Source organism: Rattus rattus, chromosome 2 (genome assembly GCF_011064425.1).
Source record: "Rattus rattus isolate New Zealand chromosome 2, Rrattus_CSIRO_v1, whole genome shotgun sequence".
Taxonomy (NCBI): Eukaryota; Metazoa; Chordata; class Mammalia; order Rodentia; family Muridae; genus Rattus; species Rattus rattus.
Genome location: NC_046155.1, coordinates 182,659,385 through 182,681,016, shown reverse-complemented (window position 1 = coordinate 182,681,016; position 21,632 = coordinate 182,659,385). Strand labels below are relative to the sequence as shown.

General features: G+C 40.9%; 2 pseudogenes; one reads left to right on the top strand and one right to left on the bottom strand.

Moving 5' to 3' along the window:
* The first annotated feature begins 1,399 nt into the window (after positions 1 to 1,399).
* On the top strand, positions 1,400 to 2,409 carry LOC116892765 (annotated as a pseudogene).
* A 3,255-nt stretch (positions 2,410 to 5,664) lies between these two features.
* LOC116892769 lies at positions 5,665 to 6,472 on the bottom strand (annotated as a pseudogene).
* Between the last annotated feature and the right edge of the window lie 15,160 nt (positions 6,473 to 21,632).

Below are 21,632 nucleotides of genomic sequence, written 5' to 3'. Positions count from 1 at the left end.
AATAGAATTGAAGACTCAGAAATGAACCCACACACCTATGGTCACTTGATACTTGACAAAGGAGCCAAAACCATCCAATGGAAAAAAGATAGCATTTTCAGCAAATGGTGTTGGTTCAACTGGAGGTCAGCATGTAGAAGAATGCAAATCGATCCATTCTTATCACCATGTACAAAGCTTAAGTCCAAGTATATCAAGGACCTCCACATCAAACCAGATACACTCAAACTAACAGAAGAAAAAGTGGGAAAGAATCTCAAACACATAGGCACTGGGGAAAATTTCCTGAACAAAACACCAATGGCTCATGCTCTATGATCAAAATCGACAAATGGAACCTCATAAAACTGCAAAGCTTCTGTAAGGCAAAAGACACTGTCATTAGGACAAAATGGCAACCAACAGATTGGGAAAAGATCTTTACCAATCCTACATCTGATAGAGGGCTAATATCCAAAATATACAAAGAACTTAAGAAGTTAGACTCCAGAGAGCCAAATCACCCTATTAACATATGGGGTACAGAACTAAACAAAACATTCTCAGATGGGGATTATTGAATGGCCAAAAAGCACCTAAAGAAATGTTCAACATCCTTAGTCATCAGGGAAATGCAAATAAAAACAACCCTGAGATTCTACCTCATACCAGTCAGAATGCCCAAGATAAAAAAAATCAGGTGACAGTAGATGCTGGAGAAGATGTTGCGAAAGGGGAACACTCCTCCATTGTTGGTGGGATTGTAAACTGGTACAACCACTCTGGAATCAGTCTGGAGGTTCCTCAGAAAATTGGACATTCCACTACCTGAGGACCCAGCTATACCTCTCTTGGGCATATACCCAAAAGATGCTCCAACATACAACAAAGACACATGCTCGACTACGTTCATAGCAGCCTTATTTATAATAGCCAGAAGCTGGAAAGAACCCAGATGCCCTTCAACAGAGGAATGGATTCAAAAAATGTGGTACATCTACACAATGGAATACTGCTCAGCTATAAAAAACGATGACTTCATGAAATTTATAGGTAAATGGATGGAACTAGAAAATATCATCCTGAGTGAGGTAACCCAATTACAGAAATCATACTTGGTATGCACTCATTGATAAATGAATATTAGCCCAAGAGCTCGAATTACCCAAGATGCAATCCAGAGAATACAGGAAGCACAAGAAGAAGGACGACCAAAATGTGGATGCTCCCACTCCTTCTTAAAAGGGGGAACAAAGGCAGTTGCTAGTACCTGAGGACCTGAGAGCTTCCTACAGAGGGCTGGTGGTGGGAGCAGAGTGAGTCCGGCGGGGCAGAACCAGGTTGTGGGCCCTGTGGGGGCCAGTCCAGGCCAGTGGACAGCAGGATAGGCTGCACCGTGAGCGCAGAGGACAAGGTGGCAGCCAAGCACTCTAAGATGATGAACAAAAACCTACGTGAGGATGGAGAGAAGGCAGAATGGAAGATGAAGTTGTTTCTGTTGGGTGCTGGAGAATCGGGAAAGAGCACCATCTTCAAGCCGATGAAGATCATCTATGAGAACGGTTACTCAGAGGAGGAGTGCGGGCAGTACCATGCAGTTGTCTACAGCAACTCCGTCCAATCTATCATGGCCATCGTCAAGCCCATGGGCAACCTGCAGATCGACTTTGCTGACCCCGAGTGTGCAGATGACGCCAGGCAGCTGTTTGCACTGTCCTGTGCTGCTGCGGAGCAAGGTATGCTTCCTGAAGACCTGTCGGGCGTCATCCAGAGGCTCTGGGCTGACCATGGTGTGCAAACCTGCTTTGGCCGCTCACCGGAATACCAGCTCAAGGACTCAGCCACTTACTGCCTAAATGACCTGGAGCGCATTGCACAGTGACTATATCCCTATGCAGCAGGATGTGCTGCGGACCCGTGTGAAGACCACAGGCATCGTTGAAACATACTTCACCTTCAAGGACTTACACTTTAAGATGTTTGATGTGGGTGGTCAGCCATCTGAGCGGAAGAAGTGGATACACTGCTTTGAGGGTGTCACGACCATTATCTTCTGTGTTGCCTTGAGCGCCTATGACTTGGGGCTGGCTAGGATGAGGAGATGAATCACCTGCATGAGAGCGTGAAGCTGTTTGATAGCATCTGCAGTAACAAGTGATTCACAGACACCTCCATCATCCTCAACAAGAAGGACCTGATCACACAGAGCCCCTGACCATCTGTTTCCCTGAGTACACAGGGGCTAACAAGTATGACGAGGCAGCCAGCTACATCCAGAGCAAGTTTGAGGACTTGAATAAATGCAAAGACACCAAGGAGATCTTCACGCATTTCACGTATGCCACCAACACCAAGAACGTGCAGTTTGTGTTTGATGCCACCACTGACGTCATCATCAAGAACAACCTGAAGGACTGTGGCTTCTTCTGAGGGGCAGTGGATCTGGCAGGACGGGCCACCACCGACTCTGCTCCCCACTACTCATGAGGAAGATGGGGGCAAGAAGACCATGCTCCTTGCCTGTTTCCCCAGTTGCTTCTCCCATCTCTTCTCTCTGTTCTCAGCTTCCCTGTCCCTTCCCTCAGCTCTAGACTTAGGGGATGGATTGCCACAGGCCTCCCTGTCGTCTAAAACCCACCTTTGTCTGAGGTGCCAGGAGTGGCCATGGTACATCCTTTCTGGGCACCCATTTGGATTTCTAACCATTGTCTTGTTCATTGGGGTGAGCGGGGAGCTCATGCAGAGTTTCCCAAGGCCTATGTCTGGAGAGGTACCAACTCCTCCAGCCTAGACCCCTGACTTTGTCCCAACACCAGCCTTGACCCAAGTCCAAATGTTTACAGGGAGCTTCCTGCCTACCTGACTCTCTGTGACTCGGAGGCCCCAATGGAAAAAGCACAAGAAGTGTGAGAGACACTACCATTACTGGAGACAAAGTCACCTGCTCATTCTCATAGCTTTAATAAAAAGAAAAAGGAAGGAAAGGAGAAAAGAAAAAGAAAAACTGCAAATCTAGAAAACATTTTAGAGAAACCTATTTAAAACTGTCATGTCCTGACCAGCACCCCTGCCCCTACCCCCAACCCCTTTCCAGAGATTCCATGCCTTGAGTGTGTCTGCCTGTTTACACCCATCCCTCTTTGGGCGGCTCCCTGCCCTGCCCTCCATGGAATTGGATTCAAAGGGCTGTTCCAAACAACTGCCAATGCCACTGAGGGTCCTACCCTGAAGCCCTGGGCCCAGGTTCCATTAACCTAAATGTAACTCTTTAGCGCTAATCTAGGAACCACTGCTGGGGGTAAGGCCTCTCACGCCCTGGCCCCAGGTCCGGGACCTCCAGCTTTGAACACTTCCTTGCTTTTTTCACATGTTTTATGGAATTGTTCACATGATTTGAAATAATAAAATGTAGAAAGAAAAAACAAACAAAACAAAACAAAAAAAAAAAACAAAAACAAAAAGGGGGGACAAAAATGTCCATAGGAGGGAATATGGAGGCAAAGTTTAGAACAAAGACTAAAGGAACGGCCATTCAGAGCCTGCCCCACATGTGGCCCATACATATACAGCCACCAAAACTAGATAAGATTGATGAAGCTAAAGAGTGCATGCTGAAAGGGACCGGATATAGATCTCTCCTGAGAGACACATCCAGAGCATGTCCAATACAGAGGTCAATGCTAGCAGCAAACCACCGAACTGAGAATGGGACCCAATTTGGGGGAGTTGGAGGAAGGATTGAAGGAGCTGAGGAGGTTTGCAACCCTATAAGAACAACAATGCCAACCAACCAGAGCTTCCAGTGACTAAACCACTACTCAGGGACTGCACATGGACTGACCAAGGGCTCCAAGTGCATATGTAGCACAGGATGGCCTTGTTGGGGCAACAGTGGAAGGGGAAGCCCTTGGTCCTGCCAAGGTTGGATCCCCAGTACAGGGAAATGTTGGGGAGGGGGGGCGGTAAGGGGGATGGATGGAGGGGGGAACAACCATATGGGGGAGGGGAAGGGATAGGGAACTTACGGACAGGAAACCAGGAAAGAGAATAACGTTTGAAATGTAAATAAAGAAATATATCTAATAAATAATCACACACAAAAAGAATAAGGTATGTTGGGGAATCCCACAATAAAATCTTAAATAAATAAATAAATGTATGTTAGAGGAGGCCATGTTTGTTCCATAGGCAGCTGCAATGCACATTACCTAGAGCCCAAAGCAAAGAGCCTCCAGAGTGTTGTAGAACAGAAGCACTGAGGCTAGTGCTTCAGGTGAGACTGAGAGCTGCTGCATTCTGGAGAGGAGAATGAGGCTGCACCAGACCTCATGCTCTGACCCTGAAAAACATTGGGGCCCCATTGTGGAACTTGCAAGGTGACAGATGGACAGACAGCTCCAGGGATACATCTTTCGTGAGTTGTCATCCATGCTGGGCTGGATTTGTCAGTGTTACAGCTGCCTTTGGGTCAAGTATGCTCCTACAAGTAATCCCTCCCCCATTCTCCCGTAAGTAACCCCAAAACTCTCATTCATTCACGAGTCTAGTCTCACACCTTTGGTCTGCCAATGGGTGGTAAGTCTGGACTAAGTAGGTGTTTGTTCAGTCACATCCATAAAAAGTCACGGAGGTACCAAAATCTTGAGTTTGGTGTGAGGGTTTTATTATAAAACAGCATAATTTCTTTTGTTTTACAGGTTTTTTTTAATTCTTTAATTTTTTTTAGAAAAACAGCATGTTGAAATGTATTAGAACCAACCTGTACAAAAACAGTTGAAATATAACCTGAAACTGTTCAAGTTCAGAAAGTCTAGACAAGTCCTTTTCTCTGGCTGGGGTAGAGTACGATGTCATACTCTGGGTTGCCAACCAAGGAGGGGCGGGAAGGAAGGAGAAAGAAGCAGCAATAGTCCTTCACCAGTCTGAGGGGCTTTGGCACCACCACTTCTACCCCAGAGGCAGCCAGGAGGCCTGAAAGATTTGGGGAGAGCAAATGTTGGCAGACAATCCTGGTGGGCAGCTGGGCCTAAATGCCAAATCAGGGCTGAGCAGTCAGAAGCAGCAGGAAGAGTAGCCAGCAGAGGACACCAAGATAGGAGAAACACCTTCTGCCGTCCACAGACCCAAGCACCCTCCACTGGCATCAGACACCAGAGGTTGGTCAACCTAGAGCCCAACTCAATGAGAGATCCTAGCTGGGCTTAAGAGGCTGAAAATCCAAAGGTTTAGTAAACATAGCCCAGCACCAGACACCTCACCATTGTGAGTACTGTGGTACATGGGGCTGGAGAAGCAAGGCACCCTCTTCACTCAGGGAGGAGCCACTTCCACAGTCACCCCACAGAGCTCAGTAAACTGCCTCCAGCTTAGGACCAGCCTGACAAAATAACAGGGGCCAAGAACAACTGGGAGGGAGGTAGCCCATCACCGACACGAGGACCCTGCAGGGAAGCCCGGCAGTGTTGGACAATGTTAAGATGGCATCCATCGAGCCCCTGAGTCTGAAGGGAACAACTAGGAAAGGAGGCATGGAAGGAGCAATCATTTTCTGCAATGGATGGGGAGGTACTGGTGAGGGGTGGGCAAATCTGGAACTCACTGCAGTTAGAGAGGGGAAGAAATAGGCCCTGGTGTCCCCTCCTGACCTGACGCAGGCCTGCTGGGTGCCAGCTGCCCCAGCCGGCCCTAGTGGCGGCTGGAGACCAGACCTTTCACTTTGGACACCTTCCTTGTGGGTTGCCTCTGCTCAGTATGGGGAGACACTCCCCTTCAGCCAGTTGCTGCTCCATTTCCTGAGCTGAGGAGGATGCTGCTGCTTTGAGTGGCTTCTTAATATTGCTAACCTCGGCTTCCACCTGCCGCTGAGTCTAGTGGTTCTCTTTGTACTGGTTGGCTCGAGAACTTGCTGCTCAGTGCCCAAGAGAACTGCCTCACAGCTGTCACACCATTCATGCAAGGTCTTGACAATATTATTGATATCTTTCTTCCGGATGTCACCGCCAGTGCAGAAATCCACTTCTAGGAGCTGATTTCGCTAGTCTGGCTTGCCCTGGATGATGTCAGTGTAGACAGCCTCAATGATAAAGTCTTCTAGTTCCCTGAGGTTCCTCATCTCCCGGTCCTTCAGCAGCACAGAATAGGGGATACACTTCACTCTTGATGAAAAACTCATGATGATAAGATGCTTCCACTGGGCTGCACTCAGTTCTGGCAGGCTCTCCTTGTTGGCTATGAAATCCAGGTATGTACCGCAGGCAAGCAGGTTCAGCAACTGCAAATATGCAGCATTGGCTCCTTCTGCAAGCTCCTGAACATTGGCCAGCTCCAGCAGTTCTCCAGAAACATGAACTTCAGGAGCCTCCAGCACCCGGCTTATGAGAGTGGTGAGGGCTGAGCCACTAGTACCTTTGGCTAATAAAATAAGCTGCACCAAGAGGTTATTTGAGGGTTTCTGTTCACCTACCATTCTCTGGTCTTAAGATCTGTCCCTGCCAACTCTTTGTTCTCTTCGCTGATGTCTCTAATCTTTTATTTTTTTACAGTCCAGACTTTGTCCCTCTCCTGGTCCACCCTCCAACTATTCCATATCCCACACCTCCTCCCCAACCCTGTCTCCAAAAGGATGTCCCCACACCTGCCCACTCCCTGAGGCCCCAAGTCTCTCAAGGGTTAGGTGCATCTTCTCTGACTGAGTCCAGACCTGGAAGACCTCTGCTGTGTATGTGTCGGAGGCCTCATATCAACTGGTGGATGCTGCCTGGATGGTGGTTCAGTGTCTGAGAGATCATGGGGTCCAGGTCAGTTGAGACTGCTGGTCTTCTTATGGGGTCGCCCTCCTCCTCAGCTTCTTCCACATTTTTCCAAATTCAGCCACAGAGGTCACCAGCTTCTGTCCATTGGTTGGGTGTAAATATCTGCATTTGACTCTTTCAGCTGCTTGTTGGGCCTTTCGGTAGGCAGTCATGATAGGACCCTATTTGTAAGCAGACCATAGCATCAGTGATAGTGTCAGGCCTTAGGGCCCAAGGAGGCTAACAAGCCGAAGGGACCAAGTGAGGATGCTTCAATCCCACTTGGGAGGGAGAAGAAAGCAACCACAGAAGGGGGAGATGGAGGAAGGGACCTGGCTGGGAAAGGCAACAGGGAGGGGAAGAGGGAAATAAGATCAGGTATTGGGTTGGGGGAACAGGACTGAAGCACTGAGGGCCAGCAGAAAGAATGGAAACAGGCGACCTCAGGAGGTAGGAGGTGGAGGGGACCCCCTAGAATGTACCAGAGACCTGGGAAGTGAGCGACTCTCAGAACTCAAAGGGAGGGACCTTAGAGGAAATGCCCTACAGTGGGGAGAGGAAACTTGTAGAGTCCAACTCCAGTAAAAAGACAGGGCATCAAGTGGAGGAATGAGGTTGCCATCCCATAGTCAAAAACTCTGACCCAGAATTGTTCCTGTCTGAAAGAACTGTAGGAACAAAAATGGAGAAGAGCCTGAGGCAAAGGAGGTCCAGTGACAGCCCAAATTGAGATAAAACAGCATAATCTTTTAACATACCAATATCAATTGATTTTAAGCTCCAGATACTTTCCCATTGAATCTCTCCCTGCCCACTCCCATCATTTCTCTACAACATCACATTCCAGAGTTTGCAAGGTCATTCCATCCTCCAGCACACGACTCTTTGTCACTATGTTATGCAGTTTGCTTTGCAAGAAATTATCAACTGGAAAATTGAGTTTCCAGCAGTACAACTGACCATTCCTACTGAAATTGGGGCTTTGTTGCTTCTGAAAAATTAAATTCAATTTATTTATAATTCTGTTCACATCGTTTTATGTAGACTATAATATTGTTAAAGATTTGCTTCATTTTTAAACGTCTGTGTGCCTGTGCCAGTGCACATGTGTGAATTTGCATGTCTGAGTGCAGGTGCCTGTGAAAACAAGAAAACTCCCTAGAGCCGGAGTTACCTGTGTTGTAATCCACCAGACGTGGATATTGAAAACAGAAGTCAGCTCCTCTACAAGAACAGCAAGAGTTCCTAAGTGTTGGGACAGCCATAGACTACAATAGTTATGAAGTATTTCACCAGGATGAAGGTCAGTCTTCTCTTCAAAGTATTATCCAGGCATTCATTTAATAGTCTGATTATTCAAATGTATTACAGTGGGTGAAGTATAGTATAACATACATTTTAAAATCCAATTGTGTGTCAGCTGATTAACATATAATCAAAATGCAGTATATACATATATTAGTTATTCAGATGTAAGACAATATAAGTATTTTCACAACATGGGAAAACTTGGAAAACACTATACTAAGTGAAATAAAGAAAAAGCCACTCTTATAATAGCCAAATGTGATGGTGCCTGCCTCCAATCCTATTACTCAGGAAGGTGAGACAGGAAGATCACAAATTTGAAGACAACATGGACTAAACAGCAAGAACTTATCTCAAAACAAATATAAGAACAAAAATTTATTGTTTGGTTCTGTTTAAATGAAATATTCAGAGCATAAATGTCCATAGAAACAGAAAGTGGACTTGTGTTTATCCAGGGTTGGCAAGAACAGCAAATGAAGAGTTGAGTTCTTGTACACTATTAAAAATTATTCCAGAAATTGATTAGAGTGATGGCTAGTACCTTAAAAGGATAATATTGAGGTATGTAAATTATACTCCAATTGAAAAAATCCTAATGAAATAGTCCTTAATATTTATTGAAATAATTCATATGTAACAGGCAATTACATATTTAATCTCACCTAATAATATCTTGTCTGGTTTATAACTAATATATAATTAACCAGCATTATCAAATGTATGGTATTATCCCAGACACAGAAAAGTAGGTTGATAAAATAAAATAGAATGACTTTACAAACCAACTGATGAAATAAAATAGAACCAATCTACAAACCAATGCATATTTTGGAAATTGATGTAAGTAAAGAACATATTTGACACTATTGCAAAAAATAAATGTTATTCAGAAGTAGCACAAGACTAGCAATTGTTCATTATGGGAGAAAAGATTTCTATCTTATACCATAGCTAAGTATGAATGAGTCTATAGAAAAATTTAAAACTGTGTTCTAGAAGTTGTATGTTACGAAGATTTCTCTTAAAATTATGTCAAAACTAAAATTCATCTGGGAACATGATAACATAAATCGTTCAAATATGTACATGATATGTTGAAAAAACCAGGAAAAGCAAGTAAATAAAGTAGTTTAAACCTGTGTAACTATGTATTTATTTTTCATTAAAGTACCCACAAATATAAAAATGGGTTTCAACCCATGCATGTGTGTATGTAATATTTAATAGTCTAATAGTTTTAACATATTACAGTGAGTGAAGTAGAGTATAACAAAGATTTTAAAACCTAAATATTTATCAGTTGATCAATACATAAGCAAAACGCAGTGTATCTATATAGTGGGTTAGTGAGATATAAAACAATATGAAATACTGCCACAACATGGGGAACATTTGAAACACTATACCTACTAAATGTAAACACAAAAGCAAGTGTGTGTGTGTGTGTGTGTGTGTGTGTCATAGAATGAAGATAAGTGTACACTAAATATATATAAGCATACAGTGCATATGTGATCAGGAGTTTAACTTTTTATTCATGAGCAACAAAACACAAACAAAATCATAGTGAAGTATTATTTTCACCCTTCAAGTTAGCTAATGGAAATTCATTAGTAATAATGGAAATCCCCAGGAGCTGAAGATGAGAAAGGGAAAGACAATGTCAGACACAGAGAAATAAGTCTTTCCGGAAGAGTTATCTGGCAACCTTTATCAAAGTTAAAATATAATTTCTTTTTACCCCAAAAAATGAACTTTTTCTAAGGAAATGAATTATACAACTTAAAGGATATTCATCTCATGATACTATCTAACAATGGGGAAAACTAAAAACCACTAATTGTTCATCAAAAGAAAAGCATATAAATAAATGCAGGGCCATCATACATTGGAATATTTTCTGTGTTTGAATGAAAAGATGTCCATGGTACTTTACTAAAATGTAAAGAAAGAATTCTTAGCAGTGCGTATGAATTAATGCAAAAAATATTGTGCATACAATTTAATATTATAAACAAAATAGGCATGGTTGCCACTTGTCTAACTGAAAGAAGTACAGGTATTCCCAGTGTATTTATTACTAATCTTCACATCATAGCTTTTACAAATAATTTACACAAATTTCTCTGTTAACTTTAAAAGAGTTACGATTTTAAGCAGTAAAAATGGACAATGGAATGATTTCCCTTATTAGATTCAGGATACATCATAATAGTAATGTAGCAGTTAAAATAACACATTGCAACGATACTACATATATGAAAAAATATAAACATTTTATATATACACATTTAGCTGTATTAGGGTTATCCAAAGGAACAGAACTAATATAGTGAATACACGTAGGTGGGGGTATAAATACACATACCTGTGTGTATGTATGTTTGTATGTATATATGTCTGTATGTATGTATTATATAGTAAAAGGATTTTCTGGCTGCAGTCCAGCTATTCCAACAATGGCTGTCTACCAATAGAAAGTCCAATAATCCAGCTCATAAAACTGGATATCTCAGCTGATATTCAGTATATGCCAGAATCCCTGAAAAGTAGGCTCTAACAACAGTGAAGGAATGAATTTTTCAGAGAGAGTCAGGACAAACAGGTAAAGGGCAAAAGCTCCCTTCTTCCATATCCTTTATACAGAAAGTATGGCCCAAACTAATGGTGGATCCTCCCCTCTGAATATCTGGATTAAAGGTGAGTCTTCCCACTTAAAATGATTTGATTAAGAAAATTCCCTCTAGCCTAGTAAGAGCACCAGGGGAAAGGGAAGCCCTTGGTCCTGCTAAGACTGAACCCCCAGTGAACGTGATTGTTGAGAGGAGGGCGGTAATGGGGGGAGAATGGGGAGGGGAACACCCATATAGAAGGGGAGAGGGAGAGGTTAGGGGGATGTTGGCCCAGAAACCGGAAAAGGGAATAACAATCAAAATGTAAATAAGAAATATTCAAGTTAATAAAGAAAAAAAAGAAAGAAAAAGAAAATTCCCTCACAAGTGTACACAGCCATTTGAGTTTTAGCAGTCAAGTTGACCACAAAGAATGGCTATCCAAAATCCACCCCTGGTCAACTTGATACTCAATCATATGTCCTTATGTCATGCTTGATTTCCATGTCAATAATAAGGTCACAGTTACCCTTAACATGATATGACTATCCCATGCACTACCACAAATTCTAAAATAGGTGGCAATGCTTCCTAAAGGACATTCTGTTTTAGTGTCTCAATTCAAATATGATAACCAATGATATTCTCCTTACTGATGCTACATTTCAAGATAAAGAATTTGAGAAAAGGAAACACAAATATCTGTACGAACACATTACTAATAAAATATGACAGAAACACTCATGTCAGTTATAATCCCCATTCTGACAATTTATCATGGGGCCTTGGCTAGTATTTATAACCACCTTCTTCTACTACTCATTATGTTCTTCCTCTACCCTCCACAAGCACCTCAGATCTTGATTCTTTTCCCGGAGGAGTGACCCATCTAGATTAGGTCGTTGGAGTTTCCTATTGACTTCAATCATAAAACATGGTGGTACCACGAGATGCACTAAAGGATCTCCTACTCCAGACATAATCTTCCTACCTCCATTGTGGAGAAGCAGTCCCACTTGCCCTACATAATTTAGTTCAAGCCCACTTCCTAGCACTTATTTTTTCTTAGCTAAATGGTTTAAGCGCATCAGAAAGCCAGGGGGAATCTGAGATTCCATTGTTATGGGCTGCTTATTGTGTATACACACACACATAGAAATGTATGGATATTTCTACACAGTTCAGGAAACTCATGTAACATCACATCATTTATTAAAACTTAAATCATTAAGGACAAGAAACTTTTTAACTATGGCTACAAAGGCAGTGTCAACAAAATAAAATATCACAGATTTAATAGCACAATTAAAAACATTCTATATGCTAAATAATGAAAAGTGTAAATGCCCCCAAAACACAGAGTCCTCACAAAACATAAATACAACTGTGACTATATCTGCAGTGGCCAGTGTCATTCATACCAACAATTCCCACAAGCCAGCTGTTCCTGGTGGATTCTTCTGCTATGATTTTAAAACTCACCTGACACCAGGCTTCAGTTGTTTAGAACAGATCTTGGGCATGTGCTCGTTATTCTCCTAAACCTAAAGTTTTCTTTGCCTTCCTCTGACCGGTTCTCTGTGTCACAGTGGCTCGTGGGGAAATGAATGCACATACACTCATACATACACACATGCCTGTTTGTATGTATACAAAGAGTGCCACCTAGACTCCTAAGCCTCTCCCTGCCAGTTGTATCCATCACACTTATGACACCTACAGGAGATTAGAGGGAGGCCAGAGATCAAAGTAGGTGTTGTCTGACTTTCTCCCTGTCCTTCCTTACATCATGGTTCTACCAGGGGCTGGCTCCTTTGCCACGGCTGATCTTGTCAGGCAACTCTCTGCTGTGATTCCTTGTCTGTGGTAGCATTCATTCCTCTTTTCCATTTCAGATCAAATGAGTTAGCATTCGCTTTTGGCTAATGCTGTTTCTAATTTCTGAGTGCCTCTACCTCCCCTCTGGATCCCCCTCAGAAGATGGGAGTTACTGTACCCTGGTGGAAAGGATTTGTAAATATCATCTCCAAAATCCCTTCAATTGTGCCTTCATTTTTAACATCTTTTCTTTTTATTTATCCTTATCTCATACAGTGTCTCCTAACCACAATCTTCTCTCCCTCCACTCCTCCCAGTTGCCCCATCTCTCCTCCCCACTAGAGTCACTTCTCCTCCTCTATTTCCCTTCAGAAAAGAGCAGGTCTCCCAGGGATATCAACCAAACATGGCATAACCTGATGCAATAAGATTAGGCACAGACCCTTATATTAAGGCTGGATGAGGCAACTCAGAAGAAGGAAAAGTTCCCAAGAGCAAGCAAAAGAATCAGAGCAGCACCCACTCCCACTGTTAGAAGTCTCCAAGAAACACCACGCTAAACAACCACAGCATGTACGGGGAGGTCATAGGTCAGACCCATGCAGGTTCCATGATTGTTCCTTCAGTCTCTGTGAGCCCCTATGAACCCTGCTTAGTTGATTCTGTGGACTGTGTTCTCCTATTATTCTGGATTCCTTTGGCTCCTACAATCTTTGCAAGTGTGCCTTCTATTTCCTGCAGTTCCTGATTGAGAAGAGAGTGGAGAAACAAGAGAGACCACACCTTCTTAGTAAGAAATGCAGCCTATCCAGAGTGATCTTTCAGAGAGATACTATGTCTGTCTCCCCATTTGCATCTCCTTTAGAAGTGGTCCCTGTGCACCAGCCATATTTAGATGATAATGCATAGTCCCAATGCACAAGAAACTCTGGGACACAGAGTTTATTGTAACCTGGGTCTCATTGAACATTCCTAAATCCTTGAGAAAAGTCACTGGAATTATGGCCATCAACAGACTTAAGAAGCTTTAAAAATAGAAAAGAACAAAGTTATGGCACAACTATGCCCATGAAAATCAACTTTAAAGGAACTTTCAGAAGTAGTATTTTCATGAGCTGTCAGGATTCATAATAGTAGTAATTTATTATTTTTAATTCCCCTTTTGAAAGTTCCATGCCTATTAAATATTGTTTTACCAATTTTAATATTGCTTGAATGTTATGTTTGTTTGTTTGTTTTGAATCACCCAGACTATCCAAGTTTCAGCAACAATCAGACCTTGCCTAGGTGGAAACAGCCAAGGATGACATCCTGGATCAGTCAAGAGGAACAGATAGACTGGAGGTCTATAGCCAGAAGAAGGAGAAGGGGAACTACTGCCAGATGATCAAGTGCATTGATGGACCCTGTGACAAACAGAAAGTAGATGAGTACATGAAGTCTGTGTGTGTGTGTGTGTGTGTGTGTGTGCGCGCGCGCGCGTGTGCTCAGTTTGAGGTACCACACTTGCAGAAATAGTCACACATTAGGCTACAGAAGAAATCACACTAAATTTCAAATGACAGCAATCAGTGCTCACTGAAATGCCAGAGGTTAATGTGCCCTCTACAGCACAAGGTTGACGTGAAAATTCATGAAGCATCTTGTGTTTCTGTGAGATGTTACCAGCTACAGGAGGAAACCTCACTAAACTGAACATTTACGTACTGTCTTAAAGGATGTCAGTCAGGGACCAAACCCAGAAACTATCCCAGGTAGAGACTGAGCAAAAGAAAAACACTTCACTTTTTATCATGGTACCTTCTAGGTGAGTGGTTCTCAACCCTTTTAATATTGTGACCCATTAATATAGTATATGTATAATGTATATGTTATATATATATATATATACACATATATATGCATGTATATATTCTCAATCTTCCTAATGCTGCAACCCTTTAATATAGTAGATGTACTGCCTAGTTTTGTGTGTCAACTTGACACAAGCTGGAGTTATCACAGAAAGGAGCCTCGGTTGTGGAAATGCCTTCATGAGATCCAGCTGTAAGGCATTTTCTCAACTAGTGATCAAGGTGGGAGGACCCAGCTGATTGTGGGTGGTGCCGTCCCTGGGCTGGTGGCCGTGGGTTCTATAAGAGAGCAAGCTGAGCAAGCCAGGGGAAGCAAGCCAGTAAGTAACATCCCTCCATGGCCTCTGCATCAGCTCCTGATTCCTGACCTGCTTGAGTTCCAGTCCTGACTTCCTTTGGTGATGAAACAGCAACGTGGAAGTAAGCTGAATAAACCCTTTCCTCCCCAACTTGCTTCTCTGTGCGGGAATAGAAACCCTGACTAAGACATATATATACACTATATATACATATATTATGTATACTATATATATATACACCTATATATGCATATATATACTATATTAAAGGGCTACAGCATTAGGAAAGTTCAGATTTTATATATATATTATATATATATATATTCACCAAAGTGAATGATGAACACAAGCTTCCTACTTTCTATGAGAAGCCATGGCCACAGAAGTTGCTGCTGAAGAAATGACATGTTCAAGAAAAATGAGGCAGAGGCTGCAAATTATACTAAACTTTTGGTCCAAGAGAATGAAAGAAGCCAAAGAAAAGTACCTGTAACTAATTGCCTAAAGATATTGACTGTCCTCACTGAGAATTTATAGTTCTAAATCTTGGTCTAGTCAAAACTGTCTTTGAGAATAACAAATAAATAAGCAGACCTTAAAAAGGAAGGAAGAAAAACACCTTGTTTTCAAACTTTCAAAAGAAGAGGTGACAGAGTATCCGTTATCCACACTAAACATGAAAAGGTAGAAATCATGTAGAGCAGTATTTTACCAAAGTAAACAAAAACCATAAATTAAAATAACACAAAGTACAAAGACTCTTAATCACTTAAAAATCAATATTTCTAAAAAATAGAAAATCTTATAAATTACTCGACTCTTACTGGTTTTAAGATTTATTTATTTTACTTATATGAGTACACTGTAGCTGTCTTCATACCAGAGAACAGCAGATCCCATTACAGAAGGTTGTGAGCCACCATGTGGTTTCAGGGAATTGAACTCAGGACTTCTGGAAGAGCAGTCAATGCTCTTACTGCTAAGCCATCTCTCAAGCCCAATATCGTGACGTTTTAATAGAACCTCCTTTTGTGGCATAATTAGAAATAAGTTACTGTCATCAAATAAAGGCAAGTAATTTTTCCTATTTGAGGAGATAAATTGGAAATTGTATCCTTGATGTTTATGTTTAAATGAGAATGGTTTATGTAATTAAACATTTAATCAGAACACATAGAAAAAATTTGATTAAATATGTTACAGAAAGTATGGCCTTCTATAAGTTTTTTTATAAGTAGGCAACAAAGTAGACCTTGCATCCCCTGGAGCTGGAGTTAGAAGTGGTTGTGAGCAATATGTCATGGGTGCTGAAAATTAAACCCCAGTCATCTGCAGTATGAATGCACTCTTAATCACTCAGTCATCTCTCTAGGCTTTCCATGTAACCTTTCCTGTAGTTCCCATAATGACTTACTAAGATCTAATACATCTGGTTGTAATACCTCTCTGGTGCCATACTCTTACCAAGTTCTCCATCTCAAATTCCTTTCTATTCTTCATGAAATCATTTGCTTTTACCCAGGACTTTGCCACCCACTCTCTGTAAACCTTCTATTCAAATTACAAGGGTTAATATAAATACCACTTTTTTAAATATTCTTATTTTTACTTATCAAGCCTAAGGCCAAAATAGATTGGAGAAGTTAGGTAGATGAATGGATGGATGGATAGATAGATGATAGATAGATAGATAGATAGATAGATAGATAGATAGATAGATAGATAGATAGATAGATAGGCAGACAGATAGAGGCACACATATAATAGGTAGTACATAGGTACATCGATATAGCCATTGATTTATGATATACCTTCAAACACTTATGCTGTCTTGAGTGCTTGCTTACATGATTTTTGCTCTTTATGAGCTTTTGCTCTTTACTAGTATCCTACAGAGGTTAAGATCAATGTCAATTCTGGGGCCCTTCTTTAAGGTCTAACATAAAATGATACCTTTTCTATGTTAGCTGAAGAAGAAAATAATACTTGGTGGGCACCAGCTGTGGCAGGGAAAGCTTGGAATTAAAAGGAAAATGATCCCATATCCATTTTTGTCACTTCACCTCATAGTTTCCTCATGATGAAAATGAACAGTCTCCAGACTATAACACTGAGACAAGCACTGAGTTGGGACACAAGGTGCTCATCCAAGTGCTCCCTCATATGCCATATATGCTCAGATGCCCCGTTACTTAATTTCTGTGCTTTTGCATTTTCTCTCTTTCTTACAGAGTTTTCACACGTAAGCATTTCCTGCATCCGCCTGTGTTCTACTGGATGTAAGCTGTTCGTTTACCCTCCAGATAGAACTGAAGCTGTTTGCCATTTGAAGTGCGTAGGAAATTGGAGCATCAACACCCTGTCTGACAGACAGACCAGTTTGCAAGAGGTAGGGCTAGACTTAGCCTACTGTAGAGCTGGGATCCAAACTGTCCTGCTGGGTAGAGAGCTCACCTATGGCCTGTGTGGTGCATCAATGTGGTGGAGACTTCTGGCTTGGATGTTCTTTCTCTCTAAATCCTCAGTGTTTTTATTTTCAGAAAAAATGAAATATATTCTGTGCTTGTTTATAAATTTGTTTTGTTTTACTTTAGACTCACATGTTAATACTGCTCAAGGCTTAGAGCAAATATCTATCACCTTTACTGAGTTGAGTCTGATTAAGGTGTTAGACATTCTCAACTGGCTAAGACTGTAAATCTGACCCACTTCTCCAGGCTTGGCAAGCCTTTGTAAATATTACTGTGGCCAAAGAAACTGCATGAACATATGGATTTAACATGGACCTTAATTATGTCTCTCATACTTACTCTAGACCCACGTTAGCCCCAGGGAGAAACTTGAGAGTGTGTCTTTGTTAAAAAGTCAGACATCGTTTTAAACTAATTGCTCCCTCACCATGACTTAAAGATGATGTCTAAACCTATAAGAATAAACTCTAAGTCCCTAATTCCTGACACTGTTTGCTCTTCATAAGTGTTCCCAGAAGACTTGAACACTATTGTTAATTCCAGTAAGTGTTTTCATGATTTTGGCTATAGAGTTAATGTTTAACAAGTTCCAGAGGAACCAATTTCCTGCTCAAGGAAACTTCCTTGCCAACTTCCCTAATTATTCCCAGACGCTCATTGCCCTAAGGAATTGCTAGAGCTAAGGAAGGTTGTTAATGGGCCACAGGTGTCAGCTAAGTTTAGTTACCATGGAAACAGATGTGCAACAGCAGTACTCAACACCAGGAGACCAAGGACCCGGCACACATGAATTTCTAGTGTACCTGGGTTTTTTCCCCTTTTTTCTTTCTGAAAATATGGCCAGGAAAACAGGCTTATCAAAATATATATCTCTCCTGTTAAACTCAATGAGGAATTGTCTACAGTGAATTCCCTAAACCACTTTTCTCAAACATGTTAGCCTCAAAACTCTGTTATGTTTTTATCATTTCTAAGGGACCCAAAGAAACTTTTTATGTAGATTATAGTAATTAATAAATGCCACATTTATTAATTTATTAAATTTCTACATTAAAATTTTAAATCAGTACTTTATACTGTTACATGATTATTTGTTAATAGAAATAGGCATTTTAGTGAAATTTTGTTATTTTTTTAAAGCTTAGGAGAGTGTGGTTGTCATATTTCTGTGGATTTCTTTAATATCTGACTTAGTAGATAACTAAATTCTCATCTCAACTTCTGAATTCAACCTCTTAGGATATAGGAGATTACGTAGTTTCTGGGAAATTCTACTGTCCACATTTCGAAGAATGCAATACATAAAGCAAATAATGTTTTGATAGTATGAAAGTAATATTGATATCATAGATCCTCAGAAGAAACTCAGGGTCTCCAATGGGGCCCCCAAGCCAACTTCAAGAAAAATGACTCAAAACACAACAGTGATGAACCAGTAAATAACAAATAACTTAATCTGAATGAAACAAGAAACAGACTAAGAGAAAGACTTTCAAATATTAAGATGAGAGTTTCTGCGCTTTGAACTTCAAATGTCAAGTTCATTAAGACATCCTAACAAACAAAGAGCTCCAATCTTCTGCTGAAACATCTTTTAATGACAACAGGAACAATTTGTTCTAGTATCAGTTAAAAAATAGGAAAACAGGAACCAAGCATGGTGACACACGTCTTTAATCCCAGCACTTGGGAGGTAGAGGCAGCCAGATCTCTGTGTAAGTTCAAGGCCATGTTGTCTATATAGTGAGTTCAAGGCCAGCCAGGGCAAATCATAATCATTACAGAAAATCAGAAATAACACAACTAGAAGACTTATGAAAAGATCCACTACAGTTTTATTTTAAAACAATGATTCAGAACTCTGTAAATTGCTAAATATTAAAGTCCACAGAATTTATTGGCAAAGAATTTAATATTAGAAAAAAAGTAAGTCAAACTTGACAACAATACCAAATACAGGATGATTTCCCTTGTGGTAAGCATCTTTTTTTTCCCCTTTTCTTTATTGGATGAATTATGCTTTTCTGGTTTTCCAGAAGCAATTCTATCTTATGCTCAAACTGCACACATCAGAACATACTCATGATGCCAGGAGAGGTATGTAGGGATATGAGGTACTCAAAAGAATAAACTGAGCCTCTGTAAGATGGTGTGAAAATTCATATTACTTCATCCATGTAAGAAGCTTTGCAAAGTATATAAGGTTCAAAAATTATAAACTCTTGTTAACATAAAAGTTCTGCTTTGGAGACTTGATGAGCCAGGGTCAAGAGATATCCAGGGTGGGAGGCTCACACTCTCACAGAAGGGGAGGGGGAGTAGGAGGAGGAATTGAATGAGAGGGGAACCTGGAAGGGGGCAGCAACCGGGATGTAAAATTAATTAATGAAAAAGCTTTTGCTTTGTTCTCCCCTCTGTCATATAATTCAGGGAATTTTTGTGCCTTAAATATGGCTGTAAGTTCCTCTGCTTAGATAATAGTATCTTTCATGATCTGGTCTTATTTCTTGACAGTTAAATATTGGATGCAGGCATTACATAGTTCTCAAAAAATTACTCAAATTTTCAAATATTAACTTTACCTAGATGTAAAATTGTTCTACACTGAACTCTGTGTGGTCTTTCACACTATGACTCAGTGACCTCCACCAATGATGCTTTCTGGGATTTATGGCATAGTCTTAAGGTTTTACAAGTGTTGAAAACAATTATAATATCCAATACACTATTTTTTTCAATTATTCAATTTTAATATTAGAAGTAAATGAGCATGCCTGACCTTCACACTTGATACCCACTATGGCAATAGGCACATAGTGAGTACCAAACAAGTTGTCCTGATTTCAAGAGTGAGATATTCAAATGGAATAGCACATACGATCTACCATTTTAAATTCACACTATGGATCTGTGAATGATGACCATAGCCATAATGATGATGATGTGGTAGTGGTGATAGTAGTAGTGACACTGATTACAGGTGTGCTGTCATAGTGGCAATACTGATGTGTTAGCGAGGGTAGTGATGGTTATGGTGATAATGGTGGCAATGATAGGTGTAGTACAATGCATGTGACAATAAGAATGTTAATGGTGGTCGTGGTGATGGTGTGTAGGTGGGGGTGATCGTTAAAGACTGTGTTGGTTAACTTGTCTTGTCACCGTCACCAGGTGCTGACAGAATAACTTAGGAAATAAAAAATCTTGCTCACAGCTCCATGAGGTTCATTCCATGCTTCCTTGGGCCAATCTTCATGGTTCCAATCCCCCTCTTCTGCATGTAGAAGAATGTAAATTGACCCATTCTTATCTCCTTGTACAAAGCTTTAGTCCAAGTGGATCAAAGACCTCCACACAAAACCAGAGACACTGAATCTATTATAAGAGAAATTTGTAAAGAGCCTCGAGCACAACGGAACAGGAGATAATTTCCTGACCAGAACACCAATGATCCAGATTCTAAAATCAACTATAGACAAATGGAATCTCAAAAATTAAAAATCTTCTGTAAGGCAACAGACATTATCATCAAGACAAAATGGAAACCTAGAGATTGGGAAAAAATCTTGACCAATACTACATGTGACAGAGAACTAATATCCAATATATACAAAGAACTCAAGAAGTTAGACTCCAGAGAACCAAATAACCCTATTAAAAAATGGAATACAGAGCTAAAGAATTCTCAAATGAGAAATCTCAAATGGCAAAGAAGCATATAAAGAAATGTTCAACATCCTTAGTCATCAGGGGAATGCAAATCAAAACAACCCTAAGATTGTACCTCACATCGGTCAGAATGGCTAAGATAAAAAACTCTGGTGTCATCAGATAATAGGGAGGATGTAGGGGAAGAGGAACTCTCCTCCATTGTTGGTGGTATTGCAAGCTGGTACAACCACTCTGGAAATCAGTCTGGAGGTTCCTCAGAAAATTGGACATAGTACTATCTGAGGACCCAGCTATACTGGGTATATACCCAAAAGATGCTCCAACATATAACAAGGACACATGCTCCACTATGTTCATAGCAGCCTTATTTATAATAGCCAGAAGCTGGAAAGAGCCCAGATGTCCCTCAACAGAGGAATGGATAGAGAAAATGTGGTACATGTACACAATGGAGTACTATTCAACTATTAAAAACAGTGACTTCATGAAATTCACAGGCAAATGGATGGAACTAGAAAATATCCTGAGTGAGGTAATCCAGTCACAAAAGAACACATATGTATGCACTAACTGTTAAGTGGGTATTAGGGAAAAAGCTCAGCATATTCATGATACAACTAAAAGATCATATGAAGCTCAAGAAGGAAGACCAAAGTGTGGATGTGTCAGTACTACTTAGAAGACGGAACAAAATAATCATGAAAGGTAGAGGGTGGGAGGAACTTGGGAGGAAGGGAGGATGGGGATGGGGAAAAGGGAACAGGAAGGAGCCAGGGGAAATGTATAGAGGGTCAGGAAATTGAACAGATTTGTGTAACAGTGGTGC